This window comes from Heterodontus francisci, chromosome 5 (assembly GCF_036365525.1).
Source record: "Heterodontus francisci isolate sHetFra1 chromosome 5, sHetFra1.hap1, whole genome shotgun sequence".
Taxonomy (NCBI): domain Eukaryota; kingdom Metazoa; phylum Chordata; class Chondrichthyes; order Heterodontiformes; family Heterodontidae; genus Heterodontus; species Heterodontus francisci.
The window spans coordinates 144791813-144801075 of NC_090375.1; the positions used below are offsets into that span (position 1 = coordinate 144791813).

Consider the following 9263-nt stretch of genomic DNA (forward strand, 5'->3'; position numbering starts at 1 on the left):
CGAGTAAAACTCCCGGGAGCGACGGCTTACCGGTCGAGTTGTACTCGGCCCTGTGGCACTGGGTCGGCCCGGACCTGCTGGAAGTATACGAGAGTATGCTCCTGGCCGGCAGCATGTCAGAATCCATGAGAAAAGGCATCATCACCCTCATTTACAAGCAGAAGGGGGAGAGGGCAGAAATCAGAAATTGGCGGCCCATCTCACTGCTTAATGTTGATTACAAGATTCTGTCCAAAGTCATAGCCAGTCGAGTCAAGTCTGCTCTGGAGTTGGTGATTCACCCCGATCAGACCTGTACTATACCCGGCAGGAAGATCTCTGATAGTCTCGAGCTACTCAGGGATACGATCGCCTACGTACGGGACAGGAGGGTGGACACCTGCCTCATCAGCCTGGACCAGGAGAAGGCTTTTGACAGGATATCGCACACCTACATGATGGACGTGCTTTCCAAAATGGGGTTTGGGGAGGGAATCTGCAATTGGATCCAACTGCTCTACACAAACATCAGTAGCGCAGTGTCAATCAACGGGTGGGAATCTGAAAGTTTCCCGATCAAATCTGGAGTCAGACAGGGCTGTCCTCTGTCCCCGGTCTTGTTTGTTTGCTGTATTGAACCCTTTGCTGAGTCTATTAGGAAGGATGCGAGCATAAGAGGGGTGACAATCCCAGGCAGCGGAGGCACTCAGGTCAAAACCTCCCTGTACATGGATGACGTCGCCGTCTTCTGCTCGGATCCGCTGTCCGTGCGCAGACTGATGAGCATCTGCGACCAGTTCGAACTGGCCTCGGCAGCCAAAGTTAACCACGGCAAGAGCGAGGCCATGTTCTTTGGGAACTGGGCTGACCGATCCTTTGTCCCCTTCACCGTCAGGTCAGATTACCTGAAGGTGCTGGGGATATGGTTCGGAAGGGCCGGGGCGTGCACCAAGACATGGGAGGAGCGAGTAGCCAAGGTACGACAAATGTTGGGCATGTGGGGGCAGCGATCTCTCTCCATTGTGGGTAAGAACCTGGTCATCAGGTGCGAGGCGCTCACGTTGTTGCTCTACGTGGCGCAGGTCTGGCCCATACCCCACTCCTGCGCCGTGGCAGTCACCCGAGCCATTTTCCGCTTCATCTGGGGATCTAAAATGGACCGGGTCCGGAGGGACACGATGTTCAAAACTCTGGACATGGGCGGGAAAAATGTACCCAACGTGGCCCTCATCCTGATGACCACCTTCGTGTGCGGCTGCATCAAGCTATGTGTAGATCCCCAGTACGCAAACTCCAAGTGTCACTATGTGCTGAGGTTCTATCTGTCCCCGGTGTTGCGAAGGATGGGCCTGGTCACATTGCCGCGGAACGCACCATGCAGTTGGGCGGCGCCGTACCACCTATCCTTCGTGGAGCAGTTTCTGCGGAAAAACACCTTTGAGCACCGATCCATCAGGCAGTGGTCTGCACGGAATGACCTCAAGGCCCTACCAGAAAAGGAGATGGTGGATCCTGTCGGATGGTTCCCTGAGCAGACCGCCAAAGTCATTTGGCGGAATGCCTCATCACCAGAACTTTCAAACAAGCACCAAGACGTAGCTTGGCTGGTGGTGAGAAGGGCCCTCCCCGTCAGATCCTTCATGCACACCCGAAGTCTCGCCCCTCCGCACTGTGCCCCCGCGTTGGCTGTGGTGGGGAAGAGATGGTCGCCCACCTCCTCCTGGAATGTGCCTTTGCAAAGCAGGTGTGGAAAGAGATGCAGTGGTTTTTGTCGAGGTTCATCCCAAGCAGCTCTGTAACACAGGAGTCTGTGCTCTACGGGCTGTTCCCAGGGGCGCACACCGAGACAAACATCAACTGCTGCTGGAGGACTATCAATTCGGTGAAAGACGCCCTTTGGTCTGCCCGAAACTTGCTGGTCTTCCAGCGCAAAGAGTTGTCCACCACCGAATGTTGCAGACTGGCACATTCCAAGGTCCAGGACTACGTGCTGAGGGACGCACTAAAGCTTGGGGCAGCCGCAGCAAAGGCTCAATGGGGAAAGACCACAGTGTAAGGTTCCCCCACCAAGCTGGACTGAGGGGCTGGATCCATGGGAAACCCCTCGAACTGTATCGTTAATATTCTCAATTGCTGTAAATGTAAAACTGTAATTGACATGACAATTGTGAAACGGAAGGGTTGTGAAGAAACTCATGACAGAATTGAAGGAAACTGATCTCCCTTGCAATGTTTGTATTTTTTGGTGCTATTTGGAAACTGTTTGGCAATGTAATTTTTACAGATTTTTATGAATAAAGTATATTTTGGAAATAAAAAAAAACTAATGGACCGGGTCCGGAGGGACACGATGTTCAAATCTCTGGACAAGGGCGGGAAAAATGTACCCAACGTGGCCCTCATCCTGATGACCACCTTCGTGTGCGGCTGCATCAAGCTGTGTGCAGATCTCCAGTACGCAAACTCCAAGTGTCACTACGTGCTGAGGTTCTATCTGTCCCCGGTGTTGCGAAGGATGGGCCTGGTCACATTGCCGCGGAACGCTCCATGCAGTTGGGACGTGCCGCACCACCTATCCTTCGTGGAGCAGTTTCTGCGGGAAAACACCTTTGACCACCGGTCCATCAGGCAGTGGTCTGCACGGAATGTCCTCAAGGCCCTACGGGAAAAGGAGTCGGTGGACCCTGTCGGATGGTTCCCCGAGCAGACCGTCAAAGTCATTTGGCGGAATGCCTCATCACCAGCTTTCAAACAAGCACCAAGACGTAGCTTGGCTGGTGAGAAGGGCCCTCCCCGTCAGATCCTTCATGCACACCCGAAGTCTTGCCCCCTCCGCCCAATGCCCCCGCGGTGGCTGTGGTGGGGAAGAGACGGTCACCCACCTCCTCCTGGAATGTGTCTTCGCAAAGCAGGTGTGGAAAGAGATGCAGTGGTTTTTGTCGAGGTTCATCCCAAGCAGCTCTGTAACACAGGAGTCTGTGCTCTACGGGCTGTTCCCAGGGACGCACACCGAGACAATTATCAACTGCTGCTGGAGGACTATCAATTCGGTGAAGGACGCCCTTTGGTTTGCCCGAAACTTGCTGGTCTTCCAGCGCAAAGAGTTCTCCACCACCGAATGTTGCAGACTGGCACATTCCAAGGTCCAGGACTACGTGCTGAGGGACGCACTAAAGCTTGGGGCAGCCGCAGCAAAGGCTCAATGGGAAAAGACCACAGTGCTTACACTTAAGGTCCCCTCCCACCAAGCTGAACTGAGGGGCTGGATCCATGGGAAACCCCTCGAACTGCATCGTTAATATTTTCAATTGCTGTAAATGTAAAACTGTAATTGGCATGACAATTGTGAAACGGAAGGGTTGTGAAGAAACTCATGATAGCATTGAAGGAAACTGATCTCCCTTGCAATGTTTGTATTTTTTGGTGCTGTTTGAAACTGTTTGGCAATGTAATTTTTGCAGATTTTTATGAATAAAGTATATTTTGGAAATAAAATAAAACTTAGTCCAGGACGCGAAGCCCACAGACAGCAGAGCCTCCCAGCCCTTCCTGTCATCTATCACAGAGGTCTAAGATGACAGCAGGAGGGAGAGACTGGACAAGCCGCTAACTCTGGACGAGCTGACAAAGGCCGTCGAGTCCTTCGAGACGAGTAAAACTCCCGGAAGCGACGGCTTACCGATCGAGTTGTATTCGGCCCTGTGGGACTGGGTCGGCCCGGACCTGCTGGAAGTATACGAGAGTATACGGCAGCATGTCAGAATCCATGAGGAAAGGCATCATCACCCTCATTTACAAGCGGAAGGGGGAGAGGGCAGAAATCAGAAATTGGCGGCCCATCTCGCTGCTTAATGTTGACTACAAGATTCTGTCCAAAGTCATAGCCAGTCGAGTCAAATCTGCTCTGGAGTTGGTGATTCACCCTGATCAGACCTGCACTGTACCCGGCAGGAAGATCTTTGATAGTCTCGCGCTACTCAGGGATACGATCGCCTATGTACGGGACAGGAGGGTGGACACCTGCCTCATCAGCCTGGACCAGTAGAAGGCTTTTGACAGGATATCGCACACCTACATGACGGATGTGCTTTCCAAAATGGGGTTTGGGGAGGGAATCTGCAATTGGATCCAACTGCTCTACACAAACATCAGTAGAGCAGTCTCAATCAATGGGTGGGAATCGGAAAGTTTCCCGATCAAATCTGGAGTCAGACAGGGCTGTCCTCTCTCCCCGGTCTTGTTTGTTTGCTGTATTGAACCCTTTGCTGAGTCTATTAGGAAGGATGCGAGCATAAGAGGGGTGACAATCCCAGGCAGCGGAGGCACTCAGGTGAAAACCTCCCTGTACATGGATGACGTCGCCGTCTTCTGCTCGGATCCGCTGTCCGTGCGCAGACTGATGAGCATCTGCGACCAGTTCGAACTGGCCTCGGGAGCCAAAGTTAACCTCGGCAAGAGCGAGGCTATGTTCTTTGGGAACTGGGCTGACTGATCCTTTGTCCCTTCACCGTCAGGTCAGATTACCTGAAGGTGCTGGGGATATGGTTCGGAAGGGCCGGGGCGTGCACCAAAACCTAGGAGGAGCGAGTAGCCAAGGTACAACAAAAGTTGAGCATGTGGGGGCAGCGATCTCTCTCCATTGTGGGTAAGAACCTGGTCATCAGGTGCGAGGCGCTCACGTTGTTGCTGTACGTGGCGCAGGTCTGGCCCATACCCCACTCCTGCGCTGTGGCGGTCACCCGAGCCATTTTCTGCTTCATCTGGGGATCTAAAATGGACCGGGTCCGGAGGGACACGATGTTCAAATCTCTGGATAAGGACGGGAAAAATGTACCCAACGTGGCCCTCATCCTGATGACCACCTTCGTGTGCGGCTGCATCAAGCTGGTGTGTAGACCTCCAGTACGTAAACTCCAAGTGTCACTATGTGCTGAGGTTCTATCTGTCCCCGGTGTTGCGAAGGATGGGCCTGGTCACATTGCCGCAGAATGCTCCATGCAGTTGGACCGTGCCGTACCACCTATCCTTCGTGGAGCAGTTTCTGCGGGAAAACACCTTCGACCACCGATCCATCAGGCAGTGGTCTGCACGGAACTTCCTCAAGGCCCTACAGGAAAAGGAGACTGGGGATTCTGTCGGATGGTTCCCCGAGCAGACCGCCAAAGTCATTTGGCGGAATGCCTCATCACCAGAACTTTCAAACAAGCACCAAGATGTAGCTTGGCTGGTGGTGAGAAGAGCCCTCCCCGTCAGATCCTTCATGCACACCCGAAGTCTCGCCCCCTCTGCACAGTGCCCCCGCGTTGGCTGTGGTGAGGCAGAGACGGTCACCCACCTACTCCTGGAATGTGTCTTTGCAAAGCAGGTGTGGAAAGAGATGCAGTGGTTTTTGTCGAGGTTCATCCCAAGCAGCTCTGTAACACAGGAGTCTGTGGAAAAACACCTTTGAGCACCGATCCATCAGGCAGTGGTCTGCACGGAATGACCTCAAGGCCCTACCAGAAAAGGAGATGGTGGATCCTGTCGGATGGTTCCCTGAGCAGACTGCTAAAGTCATTTGGCAGAATGCCTCATCACCAGAACTTTCAAACAAGCACCAAGCTGTAGCTTGGCTGGTGGTGAGAAGAGCCCTCCCCGTCAGATCCTTCATGTACGCCCGAAGTCTCACCCCCTGCGCACAATGCCCTCGAGGTGGCTGTGGTGGGGAAAAGACAGTTGCCCATTCTTTCTGGAATGTGTCTTTGCAAAGCAGGTGTGGAAAGAGATGCAGTGGTTTTTGTCGAGGTTCATCCCAAGCAGCTCTGTAACACAGGAGTCTGTGCTCTGCGGGCTGTTCCCAGGGACGCACACCAAGACAAACATCAACTGCTGCTGGAGGACTATCAATTTGGTGAAAGACGCCCTTTGATCTGCCCGAAACTTGCTGGTCTTCCAGCACAAAGAGTTTTCCACGACCGAATGTTGCAGACTGGTACATTCCAAGGTCCAGGACTACGTGCTGAGAGACGCACTAAAGCTTGGGGCAGCCGCAGCAAAGGCTCAATGGGGAAAGATCACAGTGTAAGGTCCCCCCACCAAGCTGGATCCATGGAAAACCCCTTGAACTGTATCCGGAAAACCCTTGTTTGCGGTAAAATGTATATGGCATGAAAAATGAAATGGAAGGGTTGTGAGGCAACTCACTCCTGCATTGAAGGAAACTGATCTCCTTTGCACTGTTTGTATTTTTTGACTTGGTGCTGTTTGGAACTATTTCGTAATGTATTTTTTTACAGATTTTTATGAATAAAGTATATTTTGGAAATATAAAAAAAAAACTTAGCTCCAGCCCTCGTTACAGCCTTGGTCCAATCATGGACAAAAGAGCTGAATTTCAGAGGTGAGGTGAGAGTGACTGCCCTTGACATCAAGGCAGCATTTGACCGTGTATGGCATCAAGGAGTCCTAGCAAATTTGAAGTCAATGGGAATCAGGGAGGAAACTCTCCACTGGTTGGAGTCGTACCTCGCACAAAGGAAGATGATTGTGGTTATAGAATCATAGAATAGTTACAGCACAGAAGGAGGCTATTCTGCCCATCAAGTCCATGCCAGTTCTCTGCAAGAGCAATGCCTCTAGTCCCACACCGCTGCCCTTTCCCCGTAACACTGCATATTTTTAAAAAATCTTCAGGTGCTTGTTCAATTCCCTTTTGGGAGCCACAATTGAATCTGCTTCCAGCACATTCTCAGGCTGTGCATTCCAGATTTAACCAATCGCTGCATAAAAAGTTGTGTTCTCATGTCACCTTTGGTTCTTTGTTTTTTTTTTATTTTCAAAATATACTTTATTCATAAAAATCTGTAAAAATTACATTCCCAAACAGTTTAAAACAGCATCAAGTCAAAAAATACAAACAGTGCAAAGGTGATCAGTTTCCTTCAATACAATCATGAGTTGACTCACAACCCTTCCATTTCATTGTCATTACAATTACATTTTTACATTTACAGCATACAAAATTTTCCCGATGCAGTTCGAGGGGTTTCCCATGGATCCAGCCCCTCAGTTCAGCTTGGTGGGGGGACCTTACACTGTGGTCTTTCCCCATTGAGTCTTTGCTGCGGCTGCCCCAAGCTTTAGTGCGTCCCTCAGCACGTAGTCCTGGACCTTGGAATGTGCCAGTCTGCAACATTCGGTGGTGGACAACTCTTTGCTCTGGAAGACCAGCAAGTTTCGGGCAGACCAAAGGGCGTCTTTCACCGAATTGATAGTCCTCCAGCAGCAGTTGATGTTTGTCTCGGTGTGCGTCCCTGGGAACAGCCCGTAGAGCACAGACTCCTGTGTTACAGAGCTGCTTGGGATGAACCTCGACAAAAACCACTGCATCTCTTTCCACACCTGCTTTGCAAAGACACATTCCAGGAGGAGGTGGGCGACCGTCTCTTGAACGCCTTCAGGAACTTGATGCATCCCGCCACGTTCCGGAACATCATGTCGAAGTATCCACGGCTGGGGAAATCCTGCAGGCAGAAGACGCCCGTCGCTTGAAATCCACAGCACTCGAAGAGAATTTTCTTGATGAAGAAGGTGCGATCGACTGGTGCATCTCCTTCCTTGTCCTTCTCGACCACCCGAACGGTGTTGCGCACTCGCTGGCCCGAAGCTCGAAGATTGGTTATAGCCATTTTACTCAAAGCTTCCCCAAGATCAAAAGACAATGATCATGGTCTCTTCTCAACCAAGTAAGCACTGATAAGAACAGATACTACACTTGATCTTAGCCAAAAGGCCGAGTCAATCACCTGAAACCTGTGTTGTCTGATTCTCGATCTCCTCCCCAAAGGGAACAGTTTCTCTCTGTCTGAACACTTCATGGTTTTGAACACCTCTATCAAATCTCCTTTCAACCTTTTCTCTAAGGCGAACAACCCCAGCTTCTCCAATCTATCTTAGTAACTGAAGTCTCTCATCCCTGGAACCATCCTAGTAAATCTTAGAACCATAGAAAAATTACTGCACAGAAGGAGGCCATTCAGCCTGTCGTGTCCATGCCAGCCTTTACTGCACCCTCTCCAAAGCCTCCACAACATTCCTAAGTGCAGTGTTCAGAGTTGGACTCAATACTCCAGTTGAAGCCAAACCAGTGTTTTATAAAGGTTCATCATAACTTCCTTGCTTTTCTACTCCATGCCTCGAATTATGAAGCCCAAGATCCCGTATGCCTTTATAACCACTTTCTCAACCTCCCATGCCACCTTTAATGATTTGTGCACATGCACTCCAAGGTACATTAGGTCTCTCTGTTCCTGCACACCATTCAGTATTGTACTCTTTAGATTGCATTGCCTCTCCTCGTTCTTTCTACCAAAATATATCACTTCATATTTCTTGGCATTAAATTTCATCTGCCACGTGTCCACCCTCTCCACCAGCCTGTCTATGTCCTCCTGAAGTCCACCACTATCCTCTTCACAGTTCACAATATTTCCAAGTTTTGTGTCATCTGCAAATTTTGAAATTGTGCCCTGTATACCCAAGTCATTTAGTATATATCAAGAAAAGCAGTGGTCCTAGTACCGACCCCTGGGGACCACCTTCCTCCAGTCCAAAATACGATTTACCACAACTCTCTGTTTCCTGCCAGCCAACTTCATATCCATGCTGCCACTGTCCCCTTTATTCAACTTTGCTGACAAGTCTATTATGTGGGACTTTATCAAACACCTTTTGGAAGTCTATATACATCACATCAACTGTATTACCCTCATCAACCCTATGATGTAAACTGCGCCTGCCAAATGAAAACATATTAATTTCATCATATGGGACACTATTTGAACACTTTCTGGATATTGAACATAACTTTTTTTAAAAAGACCACAGAGCAGTGGCTGAAAACATGGCTACACATTTGCATTCTGAAAGACAGTTGCATGGAGAAACAGTGGGAGTACTCCCTAATTCAATTAGCCAGATGGGTTTTGTCAACAGTGATGATCAAAAGACATTGAGAGTCATTGTTGGTGTAAGAACTAGCACTCCACACCCTCCCCCACCCCCTGCCACCCACCCCCCCCCCCCACCCCCTCCAACCCGATCACACTGAGAATGTCTGGTAAGTTTTGAAGAATTAACAACTTCGCAGGCGATGCTGTTTCAAACAAAGAGCTAGTCACATGACTAACCTGCTGGCCAACCTGGGAGTTGATTGAATTGTGCTCACAGTAAAGTTTTGAAGCAGATTGCTTTTTGAAGACAAAGAGAAGTTAGGTTTTTCTTATTCATTCATGGGATGTGGGCGT

At 50.1% G+C, this 9263-nt stretch overlaps 1 non-coding gene across 1 annotated transcript; it reads right to left on the reverse strand.

Moving 5' to 3' along the window:
* Positions 1-7578: 7578 nt before the first annotated feature.
* Positions 7579-7760, reverse strand: LOC137370361 (U2 spliceosomal RNA). The gene has a single exon (XR_010975125.1). It is a non-coding gene; the product is annotated as a U2 spliceosomal RNA (small nuclear RNA).
* Positions 7761-9263: the final 1503 nt, after the last annotated feature.